The sequence below is a fragment of the Nyctereutes procyonoides genome, unplaced genomic scaffold (genome assembly GCF_905146905.1).
Source record: "Nyctereutes procyonoides isolate TBG_1078 unplaced genomic scaffold, NYPRO_anot_genome, whole genome shotgun sequence".
NCBI classification, from domain to species: Eukaryota; Metazoa; Chordata; class Mammalia; order Carnivora; family Canidae; genus Nyctereutes; species Nyctereutes procyonoides.
The window spans coordinates 14,131,703-14,144,523 of NW_026575133.1; the positions used below are offsets into that span (position 1 = coordinate 14,131,703).

General features: G+C 40.0%; 1 pseudogene; it reads left to right on the forward strand.

Moving 5' to 3' along the window:
- Positions 1-3,495: 3,495 nt before the first annotated feature.
- On the forward strand, positions 3,496-3,925 carry LOC129493580 (protein FAM136A-like; annotated as a pseudogene).
- The last annotated feature ends 8,896 nt before the right edge of the window (positions 3,926-12,821 follow it).

A 12,821-nucleotide genomic window follows, 5' to 3' on the forward strand; every position in this document is an offset into this window, starting at 1 on the left:
TGTATATACACACACAGTAGTCACCCCTTATCCACGTTGGGGGGAGGGTATGTTCCAAGACCCCCAGTGGAGGCTTGAAACGGCAAATAGTACCATACCCTATGTATACTGTTTTTTCCTATACATAGCATATGTATGATAATTTAATTTATAAATTAGGCACAATAAGAGATTAACAATAATATATAATAAAATCAGGGCAGCCCGGGTGGCTCAGTGATTTAGCACTGCCTTCAGCCCAGGGTGTGATCCTGGAGACCCAGGATTGAGTCCCACCTTGGGCTCCCTGTGTAGTAGAGCCTGCTTCTCCCTCTGCCTGTGTCTCTGCCTCTCTCTCTCTCTCTCTCTCTCTCTCTTTCATGAATAAATAAATAAAATATTTTTTAAAAATAAAAATAAAATCAAACAATTATAACAATACACTGTAATAGGGGCACTTGAGTGGCTCAGTTGGGTAAGCATCTGACTCATGGTTTTGGCTCAGGTCATGATATCAATGTCACGAGATTGAGCCCCATGTCAGGCTCTGTGCTCAGCTCAGTGTGGAATCTGCTTGATACTCTTCTCCCTCTCCCTCTGCTGTACCCCGTTGTACTCACACATTCTCTCTCTCAAATAAATAAATAAAATTTTATTAAAAAAACCCAAACATCATACCATAATAAAAGTTATCTGACTCTGGTCTCCTTCAAAGTATCTTCTTGTACTGTACTTACCCTTCTTGTGAGGACATGAGATGATAAAATACCTATGTGATGAAGTGAGATGAATGATGTGGCATTGTAACATAGTGGTAGGCTTCTATTGACCTTCTGACTATACCTCAGAAGAGGATCATGTGCCTGTTGACTAAAGTTGACTGCGGGTAAATGAAACCAAAGACAGTAAACTGCAGATAAGGGGAGATTATGTATGTGTGTATATATACATGTGTATGTATAGCTATGTATATGTGTGTATATGTGTGTATATATAAACATGTATATATGTTTAAATGTGTGTACATAAATGTATACATATATAAATGTGTGTACATATATGTATACATGTATAAATGTGTATCTGTACATGTATTTATAGTGTATGGATGTATATACAGACCTACACGTGTATACATGTATAAATGTATGTGTGTGTATAGATGAAGAGAAGGAATTAAAATGTGCAGATGTTAAGATGCTAAGGGTCACTGTTGGGGTTATATGTGTTCATTGTAGTAATCTTTCAACTTATGTTTCAAATTTTTCAAAATAAAAAGACGGAGAAATGTGTTCATAAACTAGCTAGAATAGTTTTAGGTGGTATTTTGTATGTATGTGTTTGGGGACCATTGTGGGGGAAAGCAGCAGGTAGATAATTGAGAAGATCTCTAGGAGCTAGCAGTAGTTTAACAAGCTTAGAAGTAATATGAAAGGTTACAAAAGCATATGTGATTGTCAGAAACAAAAGGCTGTAGAAAGCTGGATGGGTCAAGGTCTAGCAGGAAGATGTGGGCAGTGGAGGCTGAAGCAGTCACAGGAGCTCTTTGAAGGCCAGGAAGCAAAGCATGAGAATAAATTACTTTAACTTCCCCACATGCAGGAGAGGGTCCAATGGGCCTTACCTTCTGATGTGGTGACAAGAGCTTTTTTCATTTTTTGGCCCTACTTGGCTTTCTCATATAAAAGTCTCCAGTGGTAGTCTTAAAATGGTCTTAAACTCAGAGTTAATTGGATTCATCTGCATCACAGCCCCTGATAATATCCTCTTTATCTGAGTGTTCATGTTGACTATTTATCTTAGAAAGAACTTAGTTATTGCAGAAACAGCCCGGAACATTCCATATCTCTTTTATTGCACAGTGGATAATAAAACAAAAAAAAATTTTTTAAGGATACTTACACTAAACAACCTGGGTGGCCTGGGATAGATATACTCAAATGTAAGTAAGAAAAAGGAGACAGTTAATACAACTTCTTTCCAGAAGTCAAAATAAGCCCCAGAGTTTTGCCTCATAAAAACTGGTTTGATATGGTCACATTTAGCCATTTTATTGATACAGTGTCAGCAGCTGAAAAAAAACTATACAATAGAGGCCTCAATGCTCCAAGAACCCATTAGGTGGCAGTGAGAACACAGGCATCTTTTGATGTCTGATTATCCCCTACCACCACCACCACAGCCCCGCCTCTTCCAATAATGGAGACTTAGGAAAGTAACATTGTCAAGCAGCTTTTCAGGGCAGGAGATGGGGAAAAACAACCAGGAAAAAAAAATGGCTTACAGTATCAGATGAAGAACTGCTAGTCCTGTGGACTCAACTCCTGTTCTTGGTTTTAATATATATGTTTTTATTTGCTCTTGCTATGTCTCTTTCTGTAAAACATCTTTATATCCAAAGTCCTTTAGATCACTTATGTGCTGTTTACAACATCTCTGTGTTGTCAGCTTTAGAACAGAAGTTAGAATGTAGGTGTGTAGTATGGCACATTTTGGTCAAGACCCAGTATATTAATAGAGACTTTTTAAATTTTTTAAAAATTTTATTTATTTATTCATGGTAGACATAGAGAGAGAGGCAGAGACACAGGCAGAGGGAGAAGCAGGCTCCATGCCGACAGCCCAACATGGGACTTGATCCCAAGACCCCAGGATCACACCCTGGGCCAAAGGCAGGTGCTGAACTGATGAGCCACCCAAGGATCCCCAATATGGACTTTTATAGTGACACTCTTCATTCCCGGTAATTCATGCTCATGAAAGGCTTTTTTTTTTTTTTTTTTAAGATTTTATTTATTTGAGAAAGAGAGCACAAACGGGGAAGGAGCAAAGGGAGAGGGAGAAGCATACTTTCCACTGAGCAGGGAGACTGATGTAGGGCTTGATCCCAGGATCTCGGGATCATGACCTGACCAAAGGCAGACACCCAACCAACCGAGCCACCCAGGTGCCCCTCATGAAAGGCTTTTTGTGGTCCTGATTGGTGCCATAGGTTGGGGTTCCTGGAAAAAGGATTCATGTCTCTACAAAGAAGTTTATTGGGTAGTGGCCTTGGGAACATCACCTGTGAGAGTGACAGGAGCAGCGCTGGGCAGAGAGAGGGAGAAGCAGTTGCCGCATAGCTTCAGCCATTCCTAGAAGAGCTTTGGAGGTAGATGGCCCTTCAAAGATCCTCTACTCCTTAAGTGAAGGGGGCCACGACTTTATATCCACCCAACCCCAGATGATCAGCCAATAGATGTGGGCTGCCCCTGTGAAGGGAGCTGAAAACAATTCAGCTGAAAACTGTCAGCCACCAACACTCCTTAGTTCTGGGTGAATGAGCATCTGAGTTCTGAAAGGGGAATCTGGGCAGTGTACCACATCATCCACAGTATTGAAGAAGGCATACTTTTTATGTGTCACCCCTTCAACTGCCTCTGTTCCAGAAGCTACCTGTATTAGAAACTGTGAAACGGAGGCCAAGCACCAGAGTCCATGTGAGCACTGGTGCGGAGGGGTATAGTACAGGATCGCATGGAGGAGCTGCAGCAGCTCCAGGTGCAGGAGACAGTAGATAGATTCCATGGTGAAGAGTCTGGAGAGAGAGAACATCCGGAAGATGCTGGGCCTCATGTTTTGGTGCAGTGCCAGCTGTTGTGAGGACAACCAGACGTCCATGCAGCAGGTGCACCAGTGCATCGAGCACTGCCATGCGCCTCTGGCTCAAGCCCAGTTGGAGAAGTTCCAGGTCTGCCTGGCCTGGTGCACCATGCATTGTAATGACAAAGCCAAAGATTCAATAGATGCAGGAAGTAAAGAGCTTCAGGTGAAGTGGCAGCTGGAGACTTCTGTGACCAAATATGTGGATGACCACACGTACCTCATCCCGACTGTGACCAAGAAGACGAGAGTCTCTCTAGTCCATTGGGAAATAGAAGTCTTTGCAATGGGCCATCGGGGCTGACAGCAGGAATCTATTTAAAAAGAGAATTGGAAGTTTTGTTCTTTAAAGTGAAATTTATGAAGAAATTAAGGGTAGTATCAAGTTTGAGGCATGTGTCACTTCCCTCTGGACACTGGTTCCTTTGTTTCGACCCTAAAAAGTGAAATAGAGAAAACTGGTGCTAAAATTTGGGTGAGAGACAGCACAGGAGATTTTTTGATATCCTAGGTTTCACATGCTTGTCCTAGCACTAGGGATCTCCCGTATACTAAGCCAGAGCCCTCCAGGGCACCACATTCTTCCTAGTACGCAGGTGCCGATAGGCTGGCAGGTTCCTCTAACCTGCCTGTGATCGGGTGGAGTGTGAGCAGAGATGATTCTGTTTGTTGCCAACCTCCTGTTTACCAGAAGATCACCAAATCATTTTCTATAAGCTAAAAACACTAATTTACAAGAGGGAAAAAGGGTTTCTGGCTCTTTGTTTTGCTTGGTTTTGATTTATATACAAGGCCATGAAGTTGATTTAAGATGTGGACCTGAGAGAGGTAGTTTGGATAAGAACTTTGAACACTTCCTTGTATGTGTTTCTGGCCATCAAGATGTGGATATGCATTTCTTTAAATACACATTACATCTTTCAGCTAGGAGACTCTGGAGGAAAGAAAAAAAAAAAAAAAAACAGAGGTGATGTTACACTGGGTATGGGAAGCAGACCTTCCCTCTCAGACCTTCCCTCTCACTGGCTGCCCCGATGGGCCCTGAGGGTATCTGCGGCAGAGCCACAGAGCAGTCTTGCAGTAGTAGCACTCTCCTTGAAGGGAAAGAGGGTTTTGATTGCACTCTATACCAGTGTCCAGGGATAAACATGGAAGGAGGAACTTCTTCTTAATTAAGGGAGTTACTAAGTACTAGATTTAGAAAAAACATGGTTTTTATAGAACAGATTGGAATGAAAGCCTAAAATCAGGATTGCTTATTTAGCCCCCTGAAAGAGACTAATCCCTTTGCAATAGGAAGATCAAAGGAGAAAAAATAAGCAACTCAGGTGAGCTGTGATTCCTTTAAAGCAAAAGAGGGACACCCCACACACACACACCAAACACACACCCATTACCAAATACCACTGTTGCCTGGGGCCTTGGCAGCAAGCAATGTTCCTGCCCCAGCTCTAGCACCTTATAATTTTGATAAGGACCTTATTGTCTTTTTACCAGCTTGTTACTTGAAGTGATAATATAGCCTATGGTTGGTGTTTCACGGCTGTGATATATTTTCCTAGTGGTTCAGTTTTTTTTTTAATAAATTTTTATTTATTTATGATAGTCACAGAGAGAGAGAGAGAGAGAGAGGCAGAGACACAGGCAGAGGGAGAAGCAGGCTCCATGCACAGGGAGCCCGACATGGGATTCGATCCCGGGTCTTTAGGATCGTGCCCTGGGCCAAAGGCAGGCACCAAACCGCTGTGCCACCCAGGGATCCTCCTAGTGGTTCAGTTTTAAAAAATAAATAAGGCTTAGTTTTTCCTCAAAAAAAAAAAAAAAAAAAAACCACCATGAAACAATGTCACCTCATTTTGTTTCTCTCATATTAAAAGCTAATGGAAAAAAATGCCTTGGCACTTCCTGCAGATGATATCATGTTTGTTTTAAATTGATACCTGATTGTGCATGTGTGGGGAGAGAGAGATATTAATATGTAGATGCTATTACATATTTTATGCTGTAGGAGAGCTTGCTTATGCATAAGCATCTCAGATACACAAATTATAAACATTTCTTCTGTTGAATTTCCCAAAAATTGTTGACACAATTGGTGATTATCAAAAGCCATTAAACATAAAAAAAAATAAAAATAAAAAAATTTTTAAAAAAGCCATTAAACATGACTTTTATAAACAGAAAAGCCACTAGGGTAAATTTTTTTAAAAAATGGAATAATTTATTTTTTCTCTGAAAATAGACTTCGTAGGTAGAAAATGATGGACTATTATAAAGAAGTTTTAAATTTTTTTAAATTTTAAATTTTTGCCTGATTTCATCTTCTTTTGAATTCTGGGACACTGATGCTCTTAATAATTCATTTCCAATTTCAGCCAAAAAAATTACTTTCTCCTTCTTCAAGAATTCTCCAAGAATTACTTGACTAATTCTACCCCCTAGATGTGTTTTGGATGTATGCCCTCCTCTCCGTTCTACTGCTGCAGCCCAAGCTGCCATCATTGTCTTTTCTAACCTGATGCAGTAGCAGCATCAGAAAGGGGGCTCCTTCCTTAAGATTCATCTTCCACACTTGCCTTCCACATTGATCTTATGGAAACACCAATCTGTGCTTGCCCATACCTACCTCTAAAATCCCAACTTGTTAGCCCACCATATAAGGCCATTGGTGATATGGTCACAGCTTGCTTCTCATCCTGACCACACACTCCATGTACAAACCTGCCATGCCCTTTAGTGCCATACTGCTTTGCTGCTAGGGTCTGTTCTATGTCACATGCTTTTCCTCAGTTCCCTGCCTGGGAGTATATCTTAAAAGACCCAGTTCTTTAAGGGCATTGGTGACTGCTCACCAGATTTAACTTCAGAGCTTCCTACCTCCCTCTTCTGCTTCCTTCATACTTTTACATCTAGTAAGAGCACCGTAGACTATTAGTGTTTAGAACAGAACTCCTCAAGGCATCATATCCGAGGGGCCAGATGTGCCTGGCACTAGTAGAATTCCATCTCCTTGAGAACATGGAGGAGGCAAACTTTCAATAGCAATGAATATTCTATTTGATTTTGGAGAATATTCTAAGGATTTCTTGTAATTAGTGTTAGGATATTTCTCTGACACGGGCCCAACATACTGGTTTCTTCATAAGGCGATTACTATGTGATATAAGGAGTTAACATTTTTGAAGCATTTTCTGGGTGGAGAGAACTGTTTATTGATCCTAATTAACGGTGTGTCTCTCCAGGCAGTTGAAGGTGATTTCTACCTTTGTGTCTGTGTTATTTTAAGATTTTATTTATTTATTCATGAGAGACACAGAGAGAAGGCAGAGACATGGGCAGAGGGAGAAGCAGACTCCCCAAGGGGAGCCCGATGCAGGACTCGATCCTGGGAATCCGAGACCTGAGCCAAAGGCAGACTTAACCACTGAGCCACCCAGGTGTCCCTCTACCTTTGTGTTTGCTGATAAGGATATAGATAGGAAAAACAGGACTGTAATAGCTTCATCATGAGCAATTTAGTCAATGTACCTCTGGTTTATTTTTCTTCAGTGTTACTCAGTAGCTGCCTAATTTGATGTTTCTCCACAAGCAGAGGGAATTAGAACCAGTTAACCTGACAGTTAATGGAAGAACAAAACTAATGCAACAAACAAAAAAGAAACTATTATTTGTAGGCATATGTGCCATTTGTCTTGTGATTTATGAAGAGAAAATTATTGAACATGGAGCCCATATTTATTGATTCTCTTTTGCTATGACTTGTAAAGTGCCCTGGGTTAAGTCACTTGATCTTTTTCTGTCCCAACTGAAAAAAAAAAAAAAATGAGGATAACATATTTCCCCATAGCCCATAGCCTTATAAGACAAACAAGTAAATGTGAATATAATAACTGTATCTAACAGTTTGTGAACCCAGATTAAATGGTCTTGGGTCTTTTTTGGTTTTAACTGAATTTCTGTTTGGTCTGATTTGGCTTTTCCTTTGCATTATTCTCAGACCTCTATTTTATGATCAAGAGAAGACATGTCAACATGCTTTGGCAGGTGGAAGAGTACTCTGGATCTGGGAACTATAGTTCTAGCATGCATTCTGCCTCTCACTAGCTGGGAGACCTGCAGCAGAGAGACCTTAACTTGGGACAGCCTCTCTTGCCTTATCTGTTTCCTTGCAGCCCTGAGACTTTGTGATTCTTAGTTTTACAGAAGTCAAGAAAGTTGACATATGGTCTTCCCTGATTAATCCAGTCCATAGACAATTAACTCGATCCTATCTCCATCTCTCCTTCCTCTGAGTTCTAAGGAAGTACAATAGGGTTACACAGTCTAACCTGTATTAGCCCTCTCATGGTAAGCTTTAGTAAAGCAAGGTTCTGTGTATGAAATCCTACCTCATCCTCTCCCCCTGCCCCACCCCAGCCAACTCCTAGATCTAGGCATTTGTTGTGGACTCAGTATATGTCAGCTGTAGGAGGAACCTCAGGGATTCCACAGTTTATCTCTTCAAAGTTGACTTCTCCTTTTACTTTACAGAGAAAAGAAAGGTCACTTGGCAAGAATTTCTTTGATAACTTCCCCCTGCAGCACACACACCTAAAAACTAAATTGATTCATTTTGAAAAGATTGAAAAAATATAACTGTTAAAATATAAGTCATGTATTCAACCAAAAGCATCATTTAAAAAATTAAAGACACAAGAAGCACAAGAAGATACTTGCACTAAAGAATCAGTAACCAGAATTCAAAAAACAAAAAACACCCTATATATATCATTAAGAAAACAGCCTAATGGAAAAGTGAAAATAATGAGGAGAAGGAAAAGGAAAGGATATGAACAAATAATTTACAAAAGGAAGAACCCCAAATGGCCAATAAACATGAAAAATACTCAGACTTATGCACAATCAGGGATATGGCAACAAAAACTATAACCCAGTAAATGGGGAAAAATTTAAAAGTCTGAAAAAAAACCTCCAGGAAATGGTAATACTCATGCATGGATGATGGCAGTACACGTTACTATATCCATGTGGAGAGCAAGTTGGCAACATCTAGTAAGTAGAAGGTGGGCACCCCTCACAAACCAGCAATTCCACTCCAAGAGAAACTCTAGATATGTAATAAGGAGACACATAAAATTTGTTGCAGCTTTGTTTTTTCTTTTTAATTTTTAATATTTTTTTTGTAGCTTTGGTTTTAAAAACAAAAACCTTAAAAACAATAAACCTGTATGTTCACCAACCAAGAAATGGAGGGAAAAAATGTGGGACATTTTAGTCAGTGGATGAATAAATATTCATGAAATTAATGAAAGCAAACTAGAGATACATGTATCAATGTGGATAACTCAATATGGGTAAATATTCAGCAAAAATAAATTATGTATAGTATTAATGTATAGTAGGAGACCACTGATACAAATTTTAAAGTCATGCAAGGGATCCCTGGGTGGCGCAGCAGTTTAGCGCCTGCCTTTGGCCCAGGGTGTGATCCTGGAGACCCGGGCCAAAGGAATCGAGTCCCACATTGGGGTTCCCTGCATGGAGCCTGCTTCTCACTCTGCCTGTGTTTCTGCCTCTGTGTGTTTGTGTGTGTGTCTCATGAATAAATAAATTAAATCTTTTAAAAAAAAGGAAAAAGAAAATGTGCCAACACAGCCCCATGTCAGGGTTTATAACTGGGAGAGCAGAATGTCCCCCTCAGTCAGGTATCTTCAGATTGGACATAACCTATACAATCATATGTACCAGCCTGACTCTGTACATCACACAAACCCATCTTCTCCTCCTTCCTTGCATCTCAGAGTCAAAGGGTGAGATCTTCCTTCTGCCTAAGGCTAACCCTTCCAGCTGTCATTGACCCCACATTCCTACAGGTTTAGCTTTCTTCCCTACTTGGCAGTTCTCCCAGCCTTTGACCTTACGTTTCTATTTGCTGCTACTCCATCTCACTGTGATCTGATTTTCTCTTCTCCCACATCACTGAAATAGCTGTCATCCATAAAGTCATCAAGGCCCTCTAGCTCTCAAAGACAGAAGCCACTCTGCAGTTCTTGCCTCGTTTGAGCTCTACAATATTTGGCATGTTCCTTGGAAACTCCTCTTTTGGTGTCTGGGATGTTATTTTCTCTTGAATTTCCTTCCCTTGCCTGCTGATCTCTTTTATAGGTTCTTGTTCTACCACCCTGCTTGTGAATGCTAGTGTTCCTTCCTCATGTTTCTTCTCATTCTCTAGTCAAGTAGCTTCAACATTTATTTAACAGATATTTATTGAACACCTACCTACTCCATGCTAGGCTCTTTTCTCAGTGCTAGGGATTCAGCAGTGATAAGGCCTTACCGTCATGGAGCTTACATTCCAAAGGGAAATTGATAGCAACAGTTTGAAAATAGATCTATAATATTTACATGGTGATAAGTTCCATGGAGAAAGATAAAGGAAAGTATGCACTATACATAGTGCAAAAGGAAGGGACAGGCCATATTCATTGTATAGCAAAAGGTTAGGAAAGCCTCATTTAAAAGTTGACTTTGGGGGATCCCTGGGTGGTGCAGCGATTTGGCGCCTGCCTTTGGCCCAGGGCGCGATCCTGGAGACCTGGGATCGAATCCCACGTTGGGCTCCCGGTGCATGGAGCCTGCTTCTCCCTCTGCCTGTGTCTCTGCCTCTCTCTCTCTCTGTGTGTGTGTGACTATCATAAATAAATAAAAATTTAAAAGTTGACTTTGGTTGACACCTGAAGAGACTAAGAATTGTGAACCATGTGGATATTTGGTGGAAGACCATTCCATGCAGAGAGAACAGCAAATGCAAAAACTCTGGAGTGAGAGTGTTCCAGTTTGGGACATGTTGAGTTTGAAAGGCCTATTATACGTTTAAGTGGAAATGCCAAGAAAATTATTATTATAATAATTAAAATTATCCTCTAGATAGATTATATATATATAAATATATATAATCTATATAATTATATATACATATACATATATATATATATATATATATCTCCTCTAGAATATAAACTCCAGTAGAACAAGAGCCTATAAAATAGACCAAGGAAGAAGAAATCCAAGAGAGAATAATGTCGTGGAAGCCACAAGAGGAGTTCTCATAAGGAAGTGTCAACTATTGCAAAGATTGGAGTAAGGACTGCAGCGTGGCTCTCTGTCTTTAAGACTTAGAGACCCTTAGTGACTTTATGGATGATAGTCTTTTAGTATATACATATGATATTTATACGTATCATATATATAAAATTAGATTTGGGAAGGAACAGTTTGCTAGAAGTGGAAGAGAGAATCAAGAGTAGTTTCATTTAGACTAAGTCAAATGATAGTGTCTATTAGAGATCAACATGGAGATGTATAGTAGGCACTTGAATTTATTCAAGAAATACTTATTGGGTACCTAGAATTCCATGTCTTTTTTTTTTTTTTTAAGATTTTATCTATTAGAGAGAGCATGACCAGGGTTGCGAGAGGAGAAGTAGGCTCCCTGATGGGGAGGGAGCCTGACTTGGGGCTTAATCCAGGACCCTGAGACCATGACCTGAGTCGAAGGCAGATGCCCAACCAACTGAGCCACCCAGGCAACCCTCCATGTCTGTTAATAGCAGAGTAGTTTATATGGGATTAACCCTTTTGCAAATAATAATTATAAATTCTGGGGGGAAAATTACCTAAAGGCAGTAAGGAGAAACCAAACTAGAAACTAGAGAAGAGTTAATATTTAGAAGAAGAAAATGGCACTAGATGAATTTCCTGCCTTTGTTTTGTTTTGTTTTTAAATGGCTTTCTGCCTAAGGGCAAGCCCCAGCCAGTGTCATACTGGGGAAGTTAGAATGTGGTTGGAAATCCACAGTTTTGATTAATTTATTTGAGGAATTAGCAGAGTTTGAGGCTGTCACAGTAACTGGAAAATGGTAGTGGTGGTGGGGTATCTTAGTAAGGAGAGAATTGCAGAGAAGAGCGTCCAGAATCTGTACACTAAGTTTTCCCAGTCTCTGGCTGATCTCTGAACTACACACATGTGAGGCAGACTTCAATCAGCCCAGCCAGTGATAAAAGAACAATGGAAATTTCAAGCCTTCCCCACAACAGAGGAGAAAAATTTAGTAACCAACTTAACTCTTTAGTAAAAAAAAAAAAATTCGAAGCTTAGCATAGCAAAAGCCATAGTCTCTACAATGTACCGTTTACAATGTGCAAGCACAGTCCAAAACTACTAGACAATCAAAAAAGCAGGAAAATGTGACCCATAATCAAGAGAAAAGACAATAAATAGAGACTGATCCTAAGATGATGCAGAAATCAGAATTAGGACATAATTATTTTATGCTAGTTTTTATAACTGTTCAATGACACAAACAAAAATATGTTGGTAATGAATAAACAGGAAACTGCCAGCAGAGGGAAAGAAACTATAAAAAGGAAATAAACAGAAATTCCAGAAGTGAAAAATTCAATATCTGGAATAAAAAAATCACTTAATAAGCTTTTTTTTTAATTTTTATTTATTTATGATAGTCACACAGAATGAGAGAGAGAGGCAGAGACATAGGCAGAGGGAGAAGCAGGCTCCATGCACCGGGAGAGCCCGACGTGGGATTCGATCCCGGGTCCCCAGGATCGCGCCCTGGGCCAAAGGCAGGCGCTAAACCGCTGCGCCACCCAGGGATCCCACTTAATAAGCTTAATAGATAATTGGATATATTGGATGAAAGAGTGAGCCTGAAGATAGATCAATAGAAATGATCAAAACTGAAGATGAGAAAAAAATTGAAGAAAAATTGAGAGCACCTCAATGACTTGAGTCAACATCAAAAGTTCTTTTTTTTTAAAAAATATACTCTTTTTTTAATAATTTTTATTTTATTTAATTTATGATAGTCACACACACACACAGTGAGAGAGGCAGAGACATAGGCAGAGGGAGAAGCAGGCTCCATGCACCGGCAGCCCGACGTGGGACTCGATCCCGCGTCTCCAGGATCGTGCCCTGAGCCAAAGGCAGGCGCTAAACCGCTGCGCCACCCAGGGATCCCAACATCAAAAGTTCTAACATAGTTGTAACTGTAATCTCCAAAGAAGATGAGAGAGAAAATAGTTCAGAAAAAAATTTTTTTTAGAAAATAGTAGCTAAGATTTTTCTAAGTTTGGCAAAAGACTTGAAATTACAGATTTAAGATGCTTAGTAAACCCCA